Genomic DNA, 24,707 nt, shown 5'->3' on the forward strand with positions numbered 1-24,707 from the left:
CGAGTGACTTTCCCAAGTGTCGCGGCTCGCACCCTGAACACTTATAGTAATATTCACTCCCCTGACCCTTGGCCCTGTCAACCCCTAGTGCGTCAGACTTCATTCATTCATTCATTGCCAGATGCCATGTATCCCAAACGGGGTGGCCAAGGGCTCAGAGTTAATTGTTTTACAGGGAGGGGCACTAATCCTCCACCAACCCAACTTGACACGTAGGGATGCCAACAGCATCTGGTGTTCCCAGGCGGTCACCCATCCAAGTACTAACCAGACCCAACGTTGCTTAACTTCGCTGATCGGACGTGAAGTGGTGTACTCAACGTGGTATGGCCGTTTAATATCTAAAATATCAATTCTGCCTATAAACAGAATACAGGTATCGTGTATTCATTATTTATTATTCATGTGTAAGTGAAGAATACTATATCCTGAGTGTAACTGTGTACATTTATACTGAAGGCTAACTCTGTGTCCCTGTCCAAAACATATCCAGTGTCTCTCTGTTCTATATTGTAACGGTGTACGAATTAAGGCAATAGATGTGTTACGGTGTACTGCCTGGTTTTTATGTCCTGTTTCTTTGTGGGTGCTTTACTTCCAGTCCGGAAAGAGGACCCCGCTCAATCGCGGGCGTTTTTAGGAAGAGAGGTCGGACTAAAAACACGCAGCATAACAAAGGCAATACATGTGTTAAGGTAGCCTGCCTAGTTTTTATGCCTAGTTTTTATGCCTAGTAAGGTCTCGAAAGACGACCCCGCTCAGTAGCTAGTGCCTTTAGGGCGAGAAGCCGACCCAAAAACACCTAGCATAACAGTATGAATGGTGGTTATGTTGCGGCAAAATTTGAATGATATTGTGTACTGAAAGCGAATATGCTAAAAAAAAAAAAAAATAGTCTATCTATCTATCTATCTATAGCCCGACGCCCTAATCCCGCAAAGGGTGGCCGCAGACAAAACGCCTCCAAGTCACTCTGTCACCCACCATTTGACTCCCCTCCCCCCAACTCACCCCCCCGTCCCTCATATACCTCTCAACTCCATCCCTCCACCTCATCCTCGGTCTACCCCTCCCTCTCCCTCCCTCCACCTCACCTACATACACCCTCTTAGTCAGTCTTTCATTCTCCATTCTCTCCACATGTCCAAACCACCTCAGTGTATTTCTCCTGATCTTTTCAACCACATCCACATCTACCCCACAACGTTCCTTCACTTCTTCATTCGTCAACCTGTCCCTCCACGTCACTCATGTTGAAAGTTCTCAATTATCCTCTTGAGTCTACTGCCAAAAGAAAAACTTTCAACGGTAAGTAATAGTCACCATCAGTATAAAAAAAAAAAAAGTTTCTCATGAATCTGGCACTACATAATGTATTTGTGTGCATTCAAAAATTTAAAAAATCAACCCTTACTCCTGTATGTAATACATCTTACGAATACCTCTATATTAAAACATAGAGTGTAACTTATTTTTACCAAAGTACGTGTGGCTACACCCAAATGTGTAAACCACGGTGAGGCCACACCTAAGAATGTCCAGTCACTAACTCTATGTAACTGTATGTTGGCTGAAGGTGTGTGGCAAGACCTGCCACCTTCTTTTGTTGGCACTCTGTACCTTTTACAACAGTAAATATTACAATACAGTTCATTTCTGTTTTGGGCTGAAGAGGGACATAAAATTACTTTTAATAAATTTTAGAAATGCTTATTTCTTTTTCAAAGGAAGCTCGATTTTGATTTAGAGCGGCCCAATATCTACATTATATATTCAAATTATAATTAGTAGGAAGAAGTGTAAGGTTTGTCTTGCACTGAACAAGGAAAACCAAACTTTTTGTTGTTGCTATATACCGGTGTAGCGTTATGATCTGTCCCCCTGTCCGCCCCCTACGGCACATGCGCGGGAGTTGCCAGAGGCCGCCACAAAAATGCCATTTGTCCTCTGATCTCTGTAGGGGTAACATGATCGGAGCCTCTCGCCCTTTGTTTACAAATGGCAAATGGTCATTCCGGCTTCGCTTATCATTCGTCTCAAAGCTTTCTCGGGTAGTTTCCACCCTTAAATTAAATTAGGTTAGGCGGAAAGCAGTAAAAATTTGAATTTCTAAGGTATGAATGAGTTAGGTTGGATAAACATAGATATAATTAATCATCTGAGGACGAGTTATCTAATCTGTTAGGCGTGAGGATTGCCTTAGCTATGCATCTTTACAGGAATGAGTAAAGCTCGTACTGTCCCGTGTATTAAACCATTTTTATCAGACATATCCTTGAAATTATAAATAGTTTTGGCACACACTACCTCATTCGGTTGTGCATTCCACTGATCAATTGTCCTATTAGGGAAACTGAATTTCCTTTATCTTTATCACCTCTCTTTTGATGCTGTATTTTGCAATGTCCTCTTGCTGATGCTTCACACATATGATATATATTCATTTATGTCTATTTTCTGTTCCCCTGATATGCATTTATATAGCATAATCATGTCTCCTCCTCCTCTCCTGCAGCATTGGTAAATTCAATCTTTCCAGTCTTTCTCAGTAACTTAAATCCCTTAAGCTTGGTACCCATCTTGTAGTGGCCCGTTGTACTTTTTCAATCTTATCTGTGTTTTTTGAGATGAGGATTCCAGACTACTGTGATGCATACTCCAGAGTTGGTCTGATGAATATCTTCCTCAGCATATCTTCATTTATATATGAGAATGCTGTTCTCATAGTAGCAAGCAATGTATACATGTTTCGTACCTTCTCACTGATGTGATCATCAGGAGATAGTCTGTTACTGATAATTACTCCTAGGTCCTTCTCCTTTTCTGATATGTGTAGGGTTGATCTTCCTAACTAATGTGGATAAGTGTCATGTAATAAAATTTGGTAAAAGTGAGAAAAGACCAGATTGGTATTATATACCAATCTGGTCTTTTCTCACTTTTACCAAATTTTATTACATGACACTTATCCACATTAAATTCCATTTGCCATTTATTGCTCAATTCATGAAGCTTGTTCAATTCCTCTTGCAGCTCTTTGCAAGAATCTATGTTAGTAATTTTCTTTTGAATTTTTGCATCATCTGCAAACATATTTAGATAGCTTCCTCTCTGCGTTATATATTCACTTTAATACCCACCCAACCCCTTTTAAATGCCATAGAGTCAATAAGTGGCTTGATGCTAGCTTTTCTATCTATCTATCTATCTATTGCCAGACACCTCAATCCTTTTCCTTTTTTTTCCAATTATCCAATCCAATCCCTTTAGTTTTGAGAAATCTTACATAAGAGTGTTAGGCTAGTCCAGTATAGTTCAAGTTCAGTCGATGTGAAATAAAAATTAGCCTCAAAATTTCATTTATGGAAAAGTACTTTTAACTCCAAACACTATGAAAACAGTATGCACTCCAGTAGGGTATGCTTAGTGAAGTTTCCTGTTCACACTGTTACAGCACTGCTACTGATTCAATGGATAATGATAAAGTAAAAACCCTTATCAGTTACCTTACTGAGATCACTTCAGATACTAGTTCTTATGGGAAATTAAAAAAAAAAAAATCCTAAGTTATTCAATGGATAATGATAAAGTAAAAACCCTTATCAGTTACCTTACTGAGATCACTTCAGATACTAGTTGTTATGGGAAATTAAAAAAAAAAAATCCTAAGTTAGGTTATTCAGCACACTGGGTAAATAACTACACATCACTGATTGGCATATTTTAATACCAATCGTTTATTTAAATCTGCACACATGTGCAGTAACATAAACCCTGTCGTGTCCAGTAGCACAGGATATATTTATATACTGTACAATCAGTGGAAATGCATTGAACACAGTAATAAAAAAAAAAAAAAAAAAAAAAAAGCAAAAGTTAGCACCAAGCCAATGAAAATATGGCACTGAGGTGGAAGGGGGTTGGGTGGTTATTAAAGAGAAAATATAAGGCTGAGAGATAAGACACATGAAGTACAAGAGGAGGTGAATAATAAGCGCCAGTACCAAGCTAAAACAATGACTACATGGCACTATAATGGAAGAGGGTTTGGTGGGTATTAAAGTGAAAATGTAAGGCAGAGAGGTAAGACAGATAAAGTACAGGAGCAGAGTGGGAAGAGGGGAAGGATGGAGATTAAAGTGCCCCTTTTGCGACAAGCAGGGATACTGAGGAAGTATTGTCCCCCCTCCCCAGAGGGGTACTATCAATGGAAACTAAGCCAGCTCCCAGTCACAGTTATCTCACAAATCCTTTCCCCTCGGGGAGGGGATACTTCCTCAGTATCCCTGCTTGTCGTAAAAGCCGACTAAAAATCCTTCCCCTTTTCCCCGTCTGCTTCTTGTACTTTATCTGTTCCACCTCTCTGCCATATATTTCCAATACCCACCCAAGTTAGTGCCATATAACTTAGTCATGGAGTGGAATGGATTATTAAAAAAAAGAAAAGAAAAGAAAAAAAAGAAAAGAAAGGAAAGCGAGCACCAAGCCACTCAATGACTATATGGCACTACAATAGGAGTTGCATGGGTATTAAAGTGAAAATATAAGGCAGAGAGGTGGGACAGATAAAGTACAAGAAGCAAAGGGGGAAAAGAGGACGGATGAAGATTAAAGTGTCCCTTTTAGACAGTTTTTACGACAAGCAGGGATACTGAGGAGGTATTCTACCCCCCCCCCAGGGGGAAATTTAGTCATTGAGTGGCTTGGTGCTCGCTTTTTTTTTTTTTTTTGCCATTCCATTCATGAGTCCTTTACTCATCCCTCTTAACCACCTGTGAGGTCTACAAATACCTGTACACTAGTCAAATTTAACACAATGAGAACTACTCAACTACAGACCAGTATCACTGACCAGTGTTGTAAGATACTAAACAAGCTGATAAGGGAAGCTTGGGTAAAACATCTAGAACATGGTTTGATAAAAAAGAGGCAGTTCAGGTTTAGGAAGGGAAAATCATGTGTTACTAATCTTCTAAGCAATTATGACAAAGTTAGAGAAACATTACAGAAAAGAGAAGGATGGATGGGCAGTATCTATTTAGATTTTAAGAAAGCATTTGACAGAGTACCGCACCAAAGACTTTTATGGAAGCTGCACTATCAAGGAGGTATCCAAGGCAATCTCCACTGTTGGATGCAGGATTTTCTCAAAAAAAGGGAAATGAGAACAATATTAAGGGGAAATTACTCATCATGGAGGGAAGTGACCAGCGGAGTTCCACAGGGCTCAGTTATGTTTTTAGTATATTATGTTTTTGGTATATATAAATGGCATTGATAGTAATATTGGAAATGGAACCTATCTAAATATGTTTGCAGATGATGCAAAAATTCAAAAGAAAATTACTAACATAGATTCTTGCAAAGAGCTGCAAGAGGAATTGAACAAGCTTCATGAATGGAGCAATATATGGCAATTGGAATTTAATGTGGATAAGTGTCATGTAATAAAATTTGGTAAAAGTGAGAAAAGACCAGATTGGTATTATAAGTTAGGAAGATCAACCCTACACATATCAGAAAAGGAGAAGGACCTAGAAGTAATTATCAGTAACAGACTATCTCCTGATGATCACATCAGTGAGAAGGTACGAAACATGTATACATTGCCTGCTACTATGAGAACAGCATTCACATATATAAATGAAGATATGCTGAGGAAGATATTCATCAGACCAACTCTGGAGTATGCATCACAGTAGTCTGGAATCCTCATCTCAAAAGATACAGATAAGATTGAAAAAGTACAATGGGCCACTACAAGATGGATACCAAGCTTAAGGGATTTAAGTTACTGAGAAAGACTGGAAAGATTGAATTTACCAATGCAGCAGGAGAGGAGGAGGAGACATGATTATGCTATATAAATGCATATCAGGGGAACAGAAAATAGACGTAAATGAATATATATCATGTGCGTGAAGCATCAGCAAGAGGACATTGCAAAATACAGCATAAAAAGAGAGGTGATAAAGATGTAAGGAAATTCAGTTTCCCTAATAGGACAATTGATCAGTGGAATGAACAATCGAATGAGGTAGTGTGTGCCAAAACTATTTATAATTTCAAGGATATGTCTGATGAAAATGGTTTAATACACGGGACAGTATGAGCTTGACTCATTCCTGTAAAGATACAAAGCTAAGGCAATCCTCACGCCTAACAGATTAGATAACTCGTCTTCAGATGATTAATTATATCTATGTTTATCCAACCTAACTCATCCATACCTTAGAAATTCGAATTTTTACTGCTTTCCGCCTAATCTAATTTAATTTAAGGGCGGAAACTACCCGAGAAAGCTTTGAGACAAATGATAAGAGAAGCCGGAATGACCATTTGCCGTTTGTAAACAAAGGGCGAGAGGCTCCGATCATGTTACCCCTACAGAGATCAGAAGACAAATGGCATACTTGTGGCGGCCTCTGGCAACTCTCGCGCATGCGCTGTAGGGGGCGGACAGGGGGACAGATCATAACGCTACACCGCCACCAAGACAGAGTGCCTAGGCATCATATGGGCACTTGAGCACTTCCGGGCATACCTCCCTGGGACCCAAGTCACCATCATCACTGATCACCAGTCTGTCCAGTGGTTGCGGCAGTCTGACACCTACAATGCCCAGCTCATCCGATGGCGAGAAACCCTGGAGGAATTCAACTATGAAATCTCATACCACCCCGGCAAAATCCTTACCAACGCAGACACCCTCTCCCAGCTCCCCATCCATGCCACCCAGCCAGAGCCAGACCTCCTCCAGCAGTGGCATCACAAAGAGCGGCCCCCCTGGATTCCCCGACACCTTTTCATAAAACTGTATCGCCAGGGCGGCCACCTACTTACCCCATCAGGACATATCCTCCTAGCCCCTGACGCCGCCCTCGATGCCCTATGACACCTGCACACCCACAACGGCATTCACCTGGGCACCAAAAAACTATTGCGGGTCTTCAATGACACCTACTGGACGCAAAATCCTTCCGCCCTTGCCAAGGAAATTATCCAAACCTGCCGCGCATGCGCCCTCGGTAAAGACATCACCCATACCGCAGGTCTGTCGGGCCATATCACCGCCCACAAACCTTGGCAGCTGTTGGCAATCGACGTAGTGGGGCCCTTACTTCCAAAACCAGGCTATAAATACGTGATCACTTTCATCGACACTTACTCCAAATTCGTCGTGGCCTGCCCAGGAAAGGAACACCACGCTGTTGCAGTGGCCAACGCCCTCGTTCGACACGTATTCCCCTACTTTGGCATCCCACAGGCGATCCACTCACATAACGCACCTGAGTTCACTAGTAAGATCTGAGAGGAGCTGGGCCATATCTTCGGTTATAACATCTGCCACTCATCCCCTTACTGGCCCCAAGGAAATGCCGTATGCGAGCGCAGCCATCGCACACATGAATCAACTCCGCACCCGAATAGAAGCTACTCAAAACGACGACTGGCTCGCCCATGTAAAAATTGTGCAATGGGGCATAAACTCCTGCCCCCAGGAGGACGAAATTTCATCATATGAGCGAGTGTTTGGGGAAATGCCCCTTCGGCTGCATTTGCATCCCCCCACCTCGGCCCCCACAACAGACCCATTACACCACCTCAAACGCTGCCTGACCCATCTCCAAAACAACCTGGACCTCAGCTCCGACACTGCCTCCAACCCCTACAAGCCAGGAGACACGGTTATGATAGCCCAGCTCCCCACCCCCCACAAGCTCGCTCTGCGTTTCACGAGACCCCACACCATAATCCGCATCCCTAACCCCTATCAGGAAACCGTCGAGTTCCACAGCACTCCCTGCATCCTCCGAAACCGGCACGTGTGCCCCTTTCACACTCCTGCCCCCACCACCCCGGCCCCGTCCCACTCTATACCCCTGGACCATCCCCCCCTACCACCTACGACTGCTACATCTCCTCCTCCCCCTCTCTCTCTCCCTCCCCCTCCCCCGCCGCCTCCAACTCACCTTCCGCCACGCTGCATCCCACCTCACCTGACAACCCACCGACACCCCGCCGCTCCCCCACACCCTCACTGCCCGCCACCTCCTCGCCCATATTCAGCCCCGCGCTTTCCACTTACATTCCCACACCCCTTATGCCCACCAATGCCCCCACAACTCCCATCCCGCCGCCCGCACGCACCCCCACGACACCACCACCCACCCACCCCACACCCCGTGCCGTGCCGCCCACACCCCGTGCCGTGCCGCCCACACCCCTGCCACCCCACGGCCGCCTTCCCATGCCCCACACGCCTCACACACACGCCAATCCCGCACACCCACACCCACCCTCAAAACAACCATCACACGCTCCGGGTGCTTCTCCCACCCAACCGCCAGACACACCAACTCTCTTACCCCACCCACCTCGCCACAAAATCACACCCCTACCCCTGCCATAAACCATCTCAAACTCACAATACACCAAGCACAAATCCCAGCCACCTACACTCCCCAGAGACTCCACACCGCATTGCCCTGGCATAAAACCCCACACTCACCGTCCATCTCCAGCATTCAACACCTCCCTGCACCAGAGACAACAACCAGTGCCATGAAGATTCAACAAGCTGTATGAGCGCCGCCCCTTGGACGGAAACGAGTCTGAGGGCCTCATCACCTCCTACGACTCCTCCGCTCTGCCACCGACTCATCCACCCTCTTCCTCACCTGCGATGAGCAACAAGACGAAAACTCCACCACTGCAGCCTGGCACACCCTCCTCCAACACCTACAGCCAATCTGTGCCACCTACGACACCAAAGTTTACCACCTCCAGTCACAGGGACGTGGCTTTTTCCCAGCAGACGGTAGTAAAATGCAGTATAGTGCCACAGGAGGTGCCCCGACACCCCCACAAGGAGCCCATAGAGGAACAACGACAGCACGACGGGACTCGGAGCGACAACGGCATAAGTCCACCTCGACACCCCCACAAGGAGCCCATAGAGGAGCAACGACGGCGTGACGGGACTCTGAGCGACAGCGGCATAAGTCCGCCCGGGCCGTGCGCCCCTATGACCCGGAGCTCGCCCGCCGCCACCATAGCAGGAATACCACACTACCTTCCGGGCAAGCCTTCCCCAACCAGCTTCAGGGTGGAGCTGTTTCTCCAGCTCCTGCCAGCACCTGAGACGGCTGATAGCCACTCAACCCTCCTGAAGGAGACAGCCAGTAGCCTCTCTGAGGGGAATAAGGAGACAGCCTGCAGCCGCTCCCGCCTTAGTCAGGAGATGGTCTATAACCGCTCTGAAGGTGTCTTCCTAGAGACAGCCTGTAGCCGCTCAACCCTCCTGAAGGAGACGGCTGGTAGCCGCTCTGAGGGCAATAAGGAGACGACCTGCAGCCGATCCCACCTTCGTCAGGAGACGGCTTGTAACCGCTCCAAAGGTGTCTTTAGGTCTGCTGGTAGCTGCTCCCTTCCCCAGGCCACGGCCAGTAGCCGGGCCTTGGCAACGGCTGGTAGCCGCACCCCTAGAAGGCCACGGCCAGTAGCCGGGCCTTGGCAATGGTTGGTAGCCGCACCCCTAGAAGACCACGGCCGGTAGCTGGGCCTTACAGCAGGAGATGGCCGGTAGCCGCTCCTCCACCAGAAGCTGACACCTGTACTCCGGCCCACGACCCAGAGGAAGTCCCAGGCCTAGAAGAGCACTGGAGAGGCCCCATGGTCTCCCCCGGCCTCCACTCCCTGCAACCGGCTCTGAAGGAGGCCCACCTGATGGACCCTGACGCAGACCGGTGCCACAGCCCCTTCCTGACGGCACTGCCAATCACCGGGGACCGCAGCCCTCAGGAACCCCAGACCGCCCCCAGGGCTCCCGGGCGGGACCTCCCTGCAACGACGCCAGAGGTCTTCTTCCTCCGTCAGGCACCTGACCGAAAGATTCGGGAAGTTATTCAGCCCCAGCCCTGAAGGCCGTACTCCCGCCTCCAGCCCCGAGAACGCGGGGCCCCTCGCCACCCGCAGCCCCGGATGAGAAAGGACACCCCTGCATGTGATCCCAAGGCCTCTGGATGCAAAGGCCCCCGGCAGTACCCAGCCCCGTCAATAGTGCAGCTGTGACGTCTCCGCCGCCCCTCTTACCTGACTGCCCTGACGCCCGGATCCAAAATCAGTCACAGTGATTATGCAGTGTCTGTGATTATTAGTATAGAGGCAGAACAGTGAACTAACCTGCTAGTGGAAGTCAGTGATGACACCAAAGTGGTGGAGTGAGTAAGTGGCAGAGCAACCCCAAATACGACCACTTAGTGAGAGTCGGGTCTAGCAGAGTGCATATACGACTATCAGAAAATATCTCCTGATACTAAGATCTTATCCAGACCCAGTGCCAAAGAAACTCACCAACACGGAACAGTATTAAGCGACTCCACGAATATAGAAAACCCAGACTTCCTATATATAATAATATTTTGCCTCGAGTGTTATCTGACCTGAGCAGTATGCTGCGTGATACTGATAGCCCATCCCTATATATAAGAGTTTATAATTGTCCAGTGTACTTGTAACAGTGACATCTATTCGTTCCCCTGTCCTACTCAGTGATACACGTGTAAGGTTGTTGCTTTGAGTTTTTGTGTCCTGCCTCTCTCCTACTTGTCTAAGCTCCGGTCTAGAAAGAGAGCCCCGCCACACTAGGCGTTTATAGGACGGGAAGCCGGCACCAAAAACACCTGGCATTACACAAAGCTCATCTACATGTGATCCCGGTGAACTGCGGGTTGAAGCTGGCCTGATCTTGCAGTTCACCATCATCTTGTAGAGGGAAAGGAAGGGAGTTAAGGGACATCTGTATAACTAGGCAGAGGAGGCACTCTTATATCAGTGCCACCACATGAAGGCATCCCTCCCCACCATGTGACTGAAGACAGCAGGTTGCATTAGTAAATAATTATTGGAAGTTCACATCAATGGCCTTCTTTATTTTATTTTAGCTTATTTTCTTTCATGTTTATTTATCACCCATGCCTTTTTTTGCATTATTCGTAGCATAAAGGCCCAGGGCTACACTACCCAGTCCCAAATGAAGTGTGACCGGCCTCATTCACGTACTACTACTGCCAGCCTCAGTGGCATTATGTGAGCAACAAACCGCAACATCTCTCAGATATAAACTCTCATGGGGCCCATCAATGGCCTGCCTTAACCCACTGTACCACCAAGCAACATCTGATTATATGGTTACCATGCGGCACAGAAAATTGTTGTCATGGGTTACAGTAAATCATTTATCACTCAGTTTAGTCACCTATAGGCTGTGCTATATCAAGTGAGTGGATGGTGAGTTCCCTCCCTAGTACATGAGGAGCAGCGTAGCTCAGTGGTAGAGTGCTCGACTCTAGACTCCAAGATCGAGAGCTCACGCCCTGCCTGGGTAGCTGCCTTGCTGGGAGGGGTGGTGCTGTCCCGTCACCCTAGCAGGACTATATGATCTATCGAGGTTTAGCTTGGGGGATTATTCCTTCCTTCCTCCATAGTACAATGCAACATAATGGGAATATCGAGGTGTAATACACAAAATAAACTGCTCAGGAAGACGTGCTGTGAAGCCTCCAATGTTACCTAGAATACAAACTTAACATCCATTGTCTCACCAGTGTGAGGCCAGAGATGCCGAACATCTCAAGAGTGCGACGCCAACAATGCCAAGTTACTCACCAATGCAATGCCAACAGTGCCAAGTATCTCATCAGTGCAATGCCAACAGTGCCAAATTCGTACCAGTGCAATGCCAACAATGCCAAATACCATACCAATGCAATGCCAACAATGCCAAATATCATACCAGTACAATACCAACAATGCCAAATATCATACCAGTGCAATACCGACAATGTCATATATCGTACCAGTACAACGCCAAATATTGTACCAGTACAATGCCAAATATTGTACCAGTACAATGCCAAATATTGTACCAGTACAATGCCAACAGTAAGTCACAGAGCCCAAGGGAAGAGTCTAAGATCTCCAAGAGTAGGATGCTGTTGGAGGCCAACGGAGAGACTGAAGTTTCTAAGCCAGTGGCGATAACACTTCTTCCATAGCATCTTATTCTACATGTTACACCTCAATATCCTTTTTTATGTTATCAATACAAACTTTGTCAATTTTTATATGATATATATAGATAACATACTAAGAGAAGCTATGGAGATTAAGTAACTGTTTCTACAGCAATTTATGCTGCATGTTACACCTCAGTATCCTTTGTATTAAATGTATGCGAGTGGGACTGAAACAGGGTTGTGTGATGTCTCCATGGCTGTTTAATATATACATGGATGGGGTTGTAAAGGAGGTGCAGGGTAGGGCAGTGGATGTGGGGGTGGCTCTTAATGAATGAATGAAGGTGAGATTTGGAAGCTTCCGGTGTTGCTGTTTGCTGATGATACAGTATTGTTGAGTGAAGATGAATGGGAGTTGCAAGGTTTGGTGAATGAATTTGGGACAGTGTGTAAGAAGAGGAATCTGAAAGTTAATGTAAACAAAAGTAAAGTTATGGTGTTTGAGAGGAATGAAGTCACAGAGTGTGCAGTGAGGTTGGATGGTGAGGATATGGAGAATGTGAGTGCATTCAAGTACTTGGGTAGTGTGACGAGTATGGATGGAACTTTGGGGGATGAAGTGCGTGAAAGGGTACAGCAGGGAAGGAAGGTTGTTGGTACACTGAAAGCAGTGATGAGAAATAGGGAGGTGAGTATGGAAGTTAAGAAGTCACTGCATGATAGTATTGTGATCCCTACCTTGACGTATGGAAGCGAGGCACAGACCTTGCAAGAGGGGAACAAGTCAAGAGTGAGAGCAGTGGAAATGAGTTACTTGAGAGGAGCATGTGGAGTGACGTGGAGGGACAGGTTGACGAATGAAGAAGTGAAGGAATGCTGTGGGGTGGATGTGGATGTGGTTGAGAAGATTAGGAGAAATACACTGAGGTGGTTTGGACATGTGAAGAGAATGGAGAATGAAAGACTGACTAGGAGGGTGTATGTAGGTGAGGTGGAGGGAGGAAGAGGGAGAGGTAGACCGAGGATGAGGTGGAGGGATGGAGTTGAGAGGTATATGAGGGAGGGGGGGGTGAGTCGGGGGGAGGGTAGTCAAATGGTGGGTGACAGAGCGACTTGGAGGCGTTTTGTCTGCGGCCACCCTTTGCGGGATTAGGGCGTCGGGCTATAGATAGATAGATAGATTAGCCAAGATTTCGGAGGCTTAAACAATGAATGAATGGGAGTGTGACATAAACAATTTGGCAAACTCTGGTTATGAGTTTATTCTTTTTCCTGGCTCTCATGACCCTGCTTCCTCCCACATAGGAGTGGGAAAGGAGGTCTGGGTTGATGTAAGAGAATGCTGTGATGCAATCGTTTCGTTTTTAAAGGCTCCAACATGCTTGCATGTGTCGGCCTTGGTCACCTAATGGCGGCTCTCCACGCTGCACGATCCATTGCAGCCTCCCTGTTCAGTCCCTTAATCCTGAGGTCACACTTAATGACCTTGTCCCATGTCTTTCTCGGTCTACGCCTCACAACCCCACCCCCAATATTAACACTTCTCACCTTCCTCACCCAATTATCATCCCCCATCCTCTCCACATGTCCAAACCACCTCAATCTACCTCTCCTCATCACAACACCAATACACTCCAGTCCCATCCTACCTCTCAACTCTTCCATTGTAAACCCAGCCCCTCCAGGCCTTGGACGCAGGGACGCACTGCACATCCACCTAATCATTGTCATTTCTGTACGTCTGAGCCGGCGAATGTCTTCCTCCTTCACTGCCCAGGTCTCACTGCCATACAGCATTACACTCCTAATACACACTGCATACAAAGACCCCTTAGCACTTAGGGAGAGCCCCCTCAATGTCAGGAGAGGCAAGAGCTCCCTGAACTTCTTCCAACCACTTCTCACCCTAGCCACAGAGCTAGCTCCAGCCCCACCTCCAGCACACAACATGTCTCCTAAATAACAAAACTCTTCCACACACTCAAGAGATTCACCAGCAAGTTCAATCCTTTCACATCTGACGATCTCCACCTGCTCACCCCGGCACGCCGTACACACCGTACAATATGCAGATTATATTAATGAGGATGAGGTGTTATGCAGCTTCCTATGTCACCTAGAATACAGTCCTATGACCCACTGTCTCACCAGTGCAAAGCAAACCATGTCAAATATCTCACCATGTAGAAGCTAAGAAGAAGTCCGTAGAGTCCAAGGGAAGAGCGGAAGACCTCCACAATGAGGGTGCGGTTGAGGGCAGATTCATCTGTAGCAGTAGCCAGGGCAACAGAAGAACCTGATAATAGAGAAGATTGTATAATATCATCATCATGTACACCTCTTTTCCCACACTAGGGCTGAGTGAGGTATGGTCCTGAGAGCCAGAAAAACTAACTAAAGTCTGTCCAGCTGAATGAATGGGCCACAGTAACACCATTGGGCTCTTATCAACCACACTTAAATATAGTGTTACTGTATATCATTGTCACTGAATCTGTTCATCCATCTGTCTATCAATCATTGTCAATATATTAGTATCTATCTATCGATTCATCCATCTACTTACAGCACTTACCAAGCATTCCTAAACACACAGCACACACCATATTAGTGAGCCCAGTAGTCAGACCAGCGGCAAACATTACATAACTGGAGAACATATGTACCTCGAAGAGTCCGCGATCTGTACGGGCCTTCTCTGCTGAAAAATCCTGCAAAATGAAGAAAAGATGATGGACTCCATTTCGTTTCTTTTCATCATCATCATCTAGACCTTTTTTCTTACCTAAGGATCGGATGAGGCAGTGTCCAGAAAAAAAAGGGGGAGGGGGGGAGAAATAATCAACAGCATGTCCAATGAATAGGGCCACTCATCAATCACTCACACTGAAGCCCCCAGAATCCTGAAGGTACCCCACTAGCACGTCTTTCCACACGTATGTGCTTCATAATTATCTTTCACTAGATTTAGACCAAGGATGAGATGGAGGGATGGAGAGGAGAGATATACAAGAGAAAAGGGTGCGACATGGAGTTAGTGCAGCCAAAATGGTAGAGGAGAGGGCAACAAGGAGGCAATTTATTTCCTGCCGCTCCTTACGGGATTAACGCATACGACTATATATAGATTGGTACGGTAACTAGCTAACAGGCAAAGCAAATCAATGCCGGGCAGCATATTTCCGTTCTGTATGTGTATTCGTCTCATCTTAGGCAACCCTCAGCCAGGAACGACGCTCGCCCTGTCGTTTCAAAACTAACCAAAGGCTCTTCTCGAAAATACGGTAAATGTGTTTCCCAGCCAAAATTACATTTATGATCCCCATCTAACCTAACCAAACCTAACCTATCACACTAGGGCTGCTTGGCTGAGGTGGCTGGCTGTGGTATTGAGACGAATACCACACAGAACGGAAATATACATGTCGGGCACAACCAAACTGATTACAGTGGCATCAGTACCAGAATACAGTAATCACTCCAATATCCGACGTAATAGAGCCATGGGTAGGTCTGGATATTGGTTCTGTCCGGATATTGGGCCCCAGCTTATGGACTTGTACTTATGGACCCTAACTCAGAGAAACACCTATACAACTCCCTCTGGACATGCATAGCACCTATTTAAGACCCAAATCACACCAATAAGGCACATAAATGACTGAAATAAATGCAAAAGAAACATAAAATGAGGGTTTAAAAGTAGCTTCATACAATAATAAACATTCTGGTGACTGGCTCCTGGACTGGTACTTATGGACCCTAACCTAGCCTAACTCAGAAAAACACCTTCCTACTGCACATGCATAGCTCCTAACACCCTATTCACACCAATAAAGGACATTAAAGAGTGAAATGAGGTAAGTATAGTATGGAAAAAAAGTACAGTATGAAACATTCTTATGTCCGGATAGTGGGGATGTTCGGATATTGGGCGTCCGGATATTAGAGTGATTACTGTACAGTATAAAATATGAGAGTGACAGAAGTTAAGCCAACTGATATGCATACCAAGTATCAATACAAGAATATAAAATACATTACCAGAGTGCGGGAGGTTCAGCCAACTGATCAGAATGTATACTGCCTCACTCATATACATTCTCCTGGCCATTCTCATTCTCCATTCTCTTCACAAAACACAACAGTTACATACAATGCTCCATCTCCCCTTCCATCATCAGGATGTCCTCCTTCCAACTCACACCATCCCATCCCTTAAGCTCATCTTTGATCACCCCTTCCCCCTCAGCCACATAGTTTATTAGTTGATCTTTTTCCATTCTTTGTATAAAGAACATCGGTTGCCTACATCTGCCAATCTGTCTCCCCTCTTACTTGCTTCACCATCAAGCTGCCTTTCCTTCACCTGACACCACAACCATTCACACACCTCTCAACACTATCCCACTAACTCACATACACTCTCCTAGTCTTTCTTTCTCTCCCAGCTCAGATAGGACACAGCTACCTTCAGCTGATCTGCTCTTATGATGGTAATGATGACACTGCATATCACCTTTCGATCGAGTCTGGCGTAAGTCTTTATTTCCAAACTGCCCTCTTACGCTTTCTATCCTTCTACCTGTGCCTTTATCTACAGGTTCGTTTATGGTCGTTCTACAGAGTTAACCTTACTCCCAGTCCTTCATTTATGCAACAGGTAAACTCTGGAACTGTTTCCCTCTGCCTGTATTACCGGCTAGCTATGATCTCCAGTTTTTCAAATGCAGGGTGTCCAGGCATCTCGAAATGATCGGAGCTTGAATTTGGCTCTCTCTTGTATTTTGTTTTTTTCTCAGAAGGAACAGTTTGCGAGCTCATGACCTTTGGTTCCATCTTCCTAGCATACAAAAAAACTCACCCACATACTCTCCTAGTCAGTCTCTCATATTCTCCTAGTTCAAAAATGACATACCTTGAGCATGTCTCCTAGTACAACGGCAGTGATGAGTCCATACACAGCAAATGCCTCACACAGAAGGATGGAAATAAGACTCCTGCTACCAGCGTTTGTTCTTTTTCACGCTTACCCCCCAGGATACTGACACCGGTCACGAACATCCCTCTGTGGAGTTACTTAGATTTGTTACTGTGTTGGCTAGATTGTCACTCTAACTTAACCTGAAATTGCTAATGCTAGTCAAGTACATCCCTCTGTGGAGTTACTTAGGTTTGTTACCGTGTTGGGTAGACTGTCACTCTAACTTAACCTGAAATTGCTAATGCTAGTCAAGTACATCCCTCTGTGGAGTTAGATTAGGTTAGTTACACTGCTAGGCTATCTACTGTATACTTTTTGCATTCTAACTTGGCCTAAAATTGCTCTCTCTCCATCCTGAAAGCAAAGCTGTAGCAATAGATTATCACTACAATATGGTGTTATATTCTTCTCACTCTAACTTGGCCTAATACTACTATCTCTCCATTCTGAATGCTGAGTTGTAGCAGCAGCTTAACACTATACTGTGACTAAAACAGTGTATGTGAGTGAAGTGAAGGGGGAGAAGAGAAAGAGGGGGAGACCATGGATGAGATGGAGACATGGAGTGGAGGTACATGAGAGGAGGAATGTATGAGCTGGAGGGAGGGCAGACAAATGACAAGACAGACAAACGTGGAGGTGATCTGTATACGACCACCCCTTGCAGGATTAAAGGCATCTGGCAATAGACAGACAGGTAGACAGACATATGTTGTGAAATACACCACTGTCATACAACTCAAATTATCACTTGATGCCCCAACTTGTTTTTCAAGATATGTGTTGTACCAACTCCTACAGATAAACGTATCACGTGTTGCAAGGGTGGCCCAAGTGTGGTGACAGTCCTGATATAGACACAAGATAGAATGACAGACAGACAGAGTCAAGTAAGTGGGTAAACAAAGATCGACGGATAATACACAGACTGACTGATATATAGACTGATAGATGAATACACAGACACATATACAAAGATAGTATAGACTTATAGACAGAAATATATACAGACATGTAGATAGGCAGACAGACAGACAGGTAGACTGCCAGACTGACAGGCAGACAGATAGCCTACACAGAAGACTGACTGACAAACTGATAGACAGAGGATTGTCGTGTGCAGCGGAAAAAGTGTGGTGAGAGTAGACAGATAGCCAGACTGATAAATATACATAAATAATGACAGACAGGTAAACTGACAGATATACAGATTCCCTACTCACACAGAAACCCCCAGCCCAGCGAGGCAGACAGACAGACCAATGCCAAGTGCTGCCCAAGTTTTGGCGATAGTCATGTTAGCAGCTATCCAACATCTAGCCTACCACTCTGCCCGGTTAAGGTGTAGCCCAACCCTGTAAGAGATCATAATCATCACTATCATTTACTACCACTAGCATCGTGATCATCATCGTCATCATTTGCTACTACTACTACTATTGCTACTGCTACTACTACTACTACTTACACTTCTGATGTTTCAAGGCAGACATTCAGGGCTTGACATCACCAGAACACATTTTGACAAACGAACACCATCAACCAGCCTTCCATCCACGCCAAAATCGCTCGGATACATCACGTCACACGAGGAATTTTTAGAGGTTGCTGCACGTCCATCTACCCCACCGGAACTTATATTGCAGTTTAGGATGTACCAGGACAGAAATTCATAGCCCATCATCTCCAGGATGTATTTTGACTCTCGAACCAGATAAAAGAAAAAAAAAATAAAATAATCGCGTGACGAGAGGAAGAGAGGCAACAAGTATACATTTACAACAATATTTCAAATCAAATCAAATCAATTGTATTGTGGGCGGATACTGGATGTTTATGGGTTGTAGTTATAAACGATTTTTGTCTAATTTCCACGATACATAAAGTTTGCAAAGCTTTCATTTTGGTTTATTCCTTGCTCTGTTTTTCGGTGGTTTCTTTATGAAGTGTACGGCACTCATAATAGTGAAAATAAAAAATAAGCATACGCAAACTAGTCACTGAAAGTTTTGTGAATATGACAATAGGTTCGTGAACTCCCACCACTTGAACTGTATTATTATTATTATTATTATTATTAGTAGTAGTAGTAGTAGTAGTAGTAGCAGTGGTAGTACCAGTACTGAGATGCCTTTAGAACTGGCGATTATGAATAACCAGGTATTATCTGGTGAAAGAATGGCTACAGAAGTGTTAAGGCAATATCAAAAGCCGCAGATGGAAGAGGATAAATTAAACCACAGATGATGATGCTAAAAGGATACTGAGGTGTTATGTACTGAATAAATAGCTAAGGAACAGCTGTTTACTAAATACCCAAACCCAACTCACCAATTGCCATCAGAAGCAGTAGGATGAGGATGAAACTGAAGTTACGCAAAATCTTAAAAACGTATCTCATGCCTGCAGGTCATTCCACTGAAAAACAAATATATAAATAAATAGACCCAGTTAAATAGACACGTAGATAGATAAAATACATATATACCTGTACGGATTAATTACTGTTATTAGCCTCTTAATTCAGTACACTATGATGTCTTGAGAGAGAGTCTTCGTGTGTGTGTGTGTGTGTGTGGGTGTTCTTACCTTACCTAATTGTTCTTACCTAATTGTATCTTTACAGGAATGAGTCAAGCTCGTACTGTTCCGTGTCTTAAACCATATTTATCGTACATATCCTTAAATTCATGAATTTTTTGGCACACTATTTCATTCGGTAGTGCATTCCACTGATCAATTGCTCTATTTGGGAAACTAAATTTCCTTACGTCTTTAACACCTCTCCTTATGCATTTTTTTGCAGTATCCTCTTGCTGATGCTTCCCCATAGGTTGAGTAATCATTTATGTCTATTTTCTCCTTCCCTGATATGCATTTATATAGCATAATCATGTCACCTCTTTTCCTTCCGTCCTGTAGTGTTGGAAGATTCAGTTTATTAAGTCTTTCTTTGTAACTTAGATCCCTTAAGCTTGGTACCCATCTTGTAGCGGCCCTTTGAACTTTTTCAATCTTGTCTATGTGTTTTTTGAGATGAGGACTCCAGACTACTCATGCATACTCCAGGGTTGGCCTGATGAATGATGTTATTATCTTTTTTAGCATGTCTTCATTTATGTATGTGAATGCTATTCTCATATTTGCAACCAGTGTATACATGTTCCTTACCTTCTCACTGATGTGGTCTGCCGGAGATAGTCTGTTATTGATAATCACACCTAGGTCCTTCTCTCTTTGTGATGTGTGTAGGGTTTTATTTCCTAACTTATAATCCCAATCAGGTCTTTTTCCACTTTTACCAAGCTTGATTACATGACACTTGTCCACATTGAATTCCATTTGCCATGTATTACTCCATTCATGAAGTTTATTTAATTCTTCTTGTAGCTCTTTACAGGAGTCTGTGTTAATAATTCTCCTTTGTATTTTTGCATCATCTGTAAACATATTTAGATAGATTTCATTTCCAGTGTTAGTCTGTATCATTTATATACACTAAAAACATGATTCGTGCCAGCACTGAGCCCTGTGGTACTCCAGTAGTCACTTCTTTCCATGATGAGTAATTTCCCCTTAGTACTGTTTTCATTTCTCTTTTTATGAGAAAATCTTGCATCCAACAATACAGTTTGCCTCGAATTCCTCCTTGATGGTACAGTTTCCATAAAAGTCTTTGGTGTGGTACTGTGTCAAATGCTTTCTTGAAATCTAAATACCGTAGATACTGTCCACTCATCCTTCTCTTTCCTGTAATGTGTCTGTTATTCTGTCATAGTAGCTCAACAGATTAGTAACACATGATTTTCCTTTTCTGAAACCAAACTGTCTTTCTGTTATCATATTGTGTTCTTCTAAATGATTTACCCAAGCTTTTCTTATAAGCTTTTCTAATACCTTTCTTACAACACTGGTTAGTGATACTGGTCGGTAGATGAGTGGATTTTGTCTATTCCCTTTCTTGAATAAGGGAACGATGTTTGCTTTCTTCCAAATATCAGGTAGTTTACCTTGACTCAAGGATTTCTTGAAAATTAAAAATAATGGTTTACCTAACTCCTTTGCACATTCACTTAGCACCCAAAATGAAATTTCATCAGGACCACTTGCTTTTCCCTTGTCTAATTTACTTAGCTCCTGTATTACTTTTTCTGATATTTGTATATCTGGTAGGATGTATGGGCATGCATGTTCCACATAATCCCTCTAAAAATTTTTTTCCTCTGTAAAAACTGATTGGAAATTCTTGTTTAGCGCTTCACAAATATCCTTCTCTTGTGTAGATGATTCCCTTGTCTGTAATGGATTGTATTTTATCTTTTACCTTGGTTCTGCTTCTGACGTAGCTGTAAAATAGCTTCGGTTGATCACTACTGGAATATAAGGGGAGCGAATGATGAGGTGAAAGAGAGAGATTGTCCAGGTGCTTGAGGGTGTGAAAGTGGATGTATGTGGAATAACTGAAACAAAATGGGGAGGAGAAAATGTGAGAGAATGGGAGTATGGATGGAGTATATGTGCAGGAGTAGTTGAGAATGAGAGGGCAAAGGAAGGAGTATGTATAGTTGTGAGTAAAAGATGGAAGAGGAGCATAAGACAATATGGATCAGTTGGGTCAAGGATTGTGTGGGTAAAGTTGAAAGTTGGAATACAAATGTGGGCAATTGTGTGTGTGTATGCACCAACGCAAGATCATGCTAGAAGAGTGAGAGAAGAGTTCTGGACAAATGTAGAAGTGTGCATGGATAAGTTTGGAAGGAATGAGAGAGTGTTTTTGATTGGTGATATGAATGGTAAAGTTGGGAATGTGAAGATGGATGGAATAGTTGGTGAGCGGGGTGTGCCTGCTGAGATAGATGAGAATGGGAGTGCGCTAGTGGACATTTGTGCTGGGAGGGGGTTGGTAATAGCCAATACCCTCTTCAGGCATAAAATGATCCACAGGTATACATGGCGAGTGATGAGAAGGGTGGGTGGTGAACTGAATGAAAGGAAGGCAATGATTGATTATGTGTGTGTGGATGAAAGGATCCGAAGATGTGAAATGGATGCAAGAGTTTATAGAGGTTGGGGAAGTGGACTTTCTGACCACTACTTGGTGGTGGCCAGAATTAGAATTCAAGTAAGATGGAGGAATAGAAGAAGGGAAAGACGAGAGGAAGGAGTAGTTGCAAGGAGAGTGGAAAGGTTACAAGAGGATGAGAAAATGGCAAAGTATAAGAAAAAAGTGGAGGAACGATTGCGCAAATATGAATTGGAGCAGATGGGAGACGTGGAAGGTGTGTGTAGGATATTTACAGAAGAAATATGTGCAGCATGTGATGTGGTGTGTGGAAGGAAGAGAAGACGGAGGGGGGTGCAAGGAACAGCGTGGTGGACTGAAGAGGTGAAACAGGCTGTGGCACAAAAGAAGAAAGCATACAATGAATGGATGAGAAATAGGGGCGTGGAAGAAGTTGAGAGGCGGAAGAGAGAGTTATATGTAGAAAGAAAGAGAGAGGTGAAAAGATTAGTAAGAGAGAGTAAGAAGAGAGTGGATGAGGAATTTGGAAGGAATTTGAGTGTAAAGTGGAGGGACTGTAAGAAAATGTTCTGGAAAGAGGTGAAAAGAGTAAGACAGGGTGGAAGTGAAGTTAGCAGGGGAGTGAAAGATAAAAATGGTAGATTACTAGTGGAAAAGGGAGAAAAAGTGAGCAGATGAAGAGAACACTTTAAGGATTTGTTGAACGTAGAGGATGGAAGTAATGCGAGTATAAGTGGCTGGGGAATGGCTGGGAGAAGGAGGGAGGTGAGAAGACAGGAAGAAATCAGTAGGATAGAAGTTGTGGAAGCAATGAAGAAAGTTAAATCAGGGAAAGACCCAGGAATTGATGGAGTGTGTGGTGAAATGCTGAAGCATGGGGGAGAGACAGTAGTAGAATGGATGTGGAAGATGTGCAGATTGGCCTGGGAGGAAGGTAGAGTCCCGGAGGATTGGAAGTCAGGTATAATTATTCCCTTGTACAAAGGAAAAGGGGAAAAAGAAGTGTGTGGTAATCATAGGGGCATTTGTCTTCTTAGTATAATAGGAAAAGTGTATGGTAGGATACTTATTGACAGATTTAGAGAAAGAACAGAGAAATTAGTTGGAGAAGAACAGGGAGGCTTTAGGAAGGGAAGAGGTTGTGTAGATCAGATATTCATTCTTAGATCTTTAGTGGAAAAGTTTCTAGAGAAGGGAAAGAAGTTGTATGCGGCTTTCATGGATTTGGAGAAAGCATATGACAGGGTGGATAGACAAGGATTGTGGAAAGTGTTAAGAATATATGGAGTAGATGGGAAGTTGTTGAATGCTGTGAAGAGTATGTACGATGGTGTGAAGGATGCAGTGCGTGTGGATGGTGAACTAAGTGAATTTTTCTCTTTGAAAGTGGGATTGAAACAGGGATGTGTCATGTCTCCATGGTTGTTCAATCTGTACATGGATGGGGTAATAAAAGAGGTACAAGGTAGGGTAGTGGATGTTGGAGTGGCCCTGGTGAGAGAGGATAGTGTTTGGAAACTCCCTGTACTGTTGTTTGCAGATGATACTGTGTTGTTGCGTGAAGACGAAGGGGAGCTGCAAGGCTTGGTGGATGAGTTTGAGAGAGTGTGTAAGAAACGGAATCTAAAGGTGAATGTAGGGAAGAGTAAAGTGATGGTCTTTGAGAGAGGTGAAGTCAGTGAATCTACAGCGAGGTTGGATGGTGAGGAATTGGAAAATGTGAGTACGTTTAAGTACTTGGGTAGTGTGATGAGTAAGGATGGAGGTTTGGAGGGTGAAGTGCTTGAAAAGGTACAGCAGGGAAGAAAGGTTGCTGGTTCTTTGAAAGCAATGATAAGAAACAGGGAAGTGAGCATGGAAGTGAAAAAGTTACTACATGACAGTATTGTGATACCAACTCTAACGTACGGAAGTGAAGCTTGAACGTTGTTGGAAGGACACAAGTCAAGAGTGAGAGCAGTGGAAATCAGTTATTTAAGAGGAGCCTGTGGAGTCACATGGAGAGACAGGCTGACGAATGAGGATATAAAGGAGCGTTGTGGTGTTGATGTGGATGTCATAGGAAGCGTTATGAGGAACACACTGAGATGGTTTGGCACGCAAGATCGTGCTAGAAGAGTGAGAGAAGAGTTCTGGACAAATGTAGAAGTGTGCATGGATAAGTTTGGAAGGAATGAGAGAGTGTTTTTGATTGGTGATATGAATGGTAAAGTTGGGAATGTGAAGGTGGAGGGAATAGTTGGTGAGTGGGGTGTGCCTGCTGAGATAGATGAGAATGGGAGTGCGTTAGTGGACATTTGTGCTGGGAGGGGGTTGGTGATAGCCAATACCCTCTTCAGGCATAAAATGATCCACAGGTATACATGGCGAGTGATGAGAAGGGTGGGTGGTGAACTGAATGAAAGGAAGGCAATGATTGATTATGTGTGTGTGGATGAAAGGATGCGAAGATGTGTAATGGATGCAAGAGTTTATAGAGGTTGGGGGAGTGGACTTTCTGACCACTACTTGGTGGTGGCCAGAATTAGAATTCAAGTAAGATGGAGGAATAGAAGAAGGGAAAGACGAGAGGAAGGAGTAGTTGCAAGAAGAGTGGAAACGTTACAAGAGGATGAGAAAATGGCACAGTATAAGAGAGAAGTGGAGGAACGATTGGGCAAATATGAATTGGAGCAGATGG

The 24,707-nt window shown here is 44.3% G+C and overlaps 1 non-coding gene across 1 annotated transcript; it reads right to left on the minus strand.

Moving 5' to 3' along the window:
• Positions 1-219: 219 nt before the first annotated feature.
• Positions 220-338, minus strand: LOC145393652 (5S ribosomal RNA). The gene has a single exon (XR_013896248.1). It is a non-coding gene; the product is annotated as a 5S ribosomal RNA (ribosomal RNA).
• Positions 339-24,707: the final 24,369 nt, after the last annotated feature.

The sequence above is a fragment of the Coenobita brevimanus genome, chromosome 24 (assembly GCF_032717465.1).
Source record: "Coenobita brevimanus isolate Jiangsu-jjx chromosome 24, ASM3271746v2, whole genome shotgun sequence".
Taxonomy (NCBI): domain Eukaryota; kingdom Metazoa; phylum Arthropoda; class Malacostraca; order Decapoda; family Coenobitidae; genus Coenobita; species Coenobita brevimanus.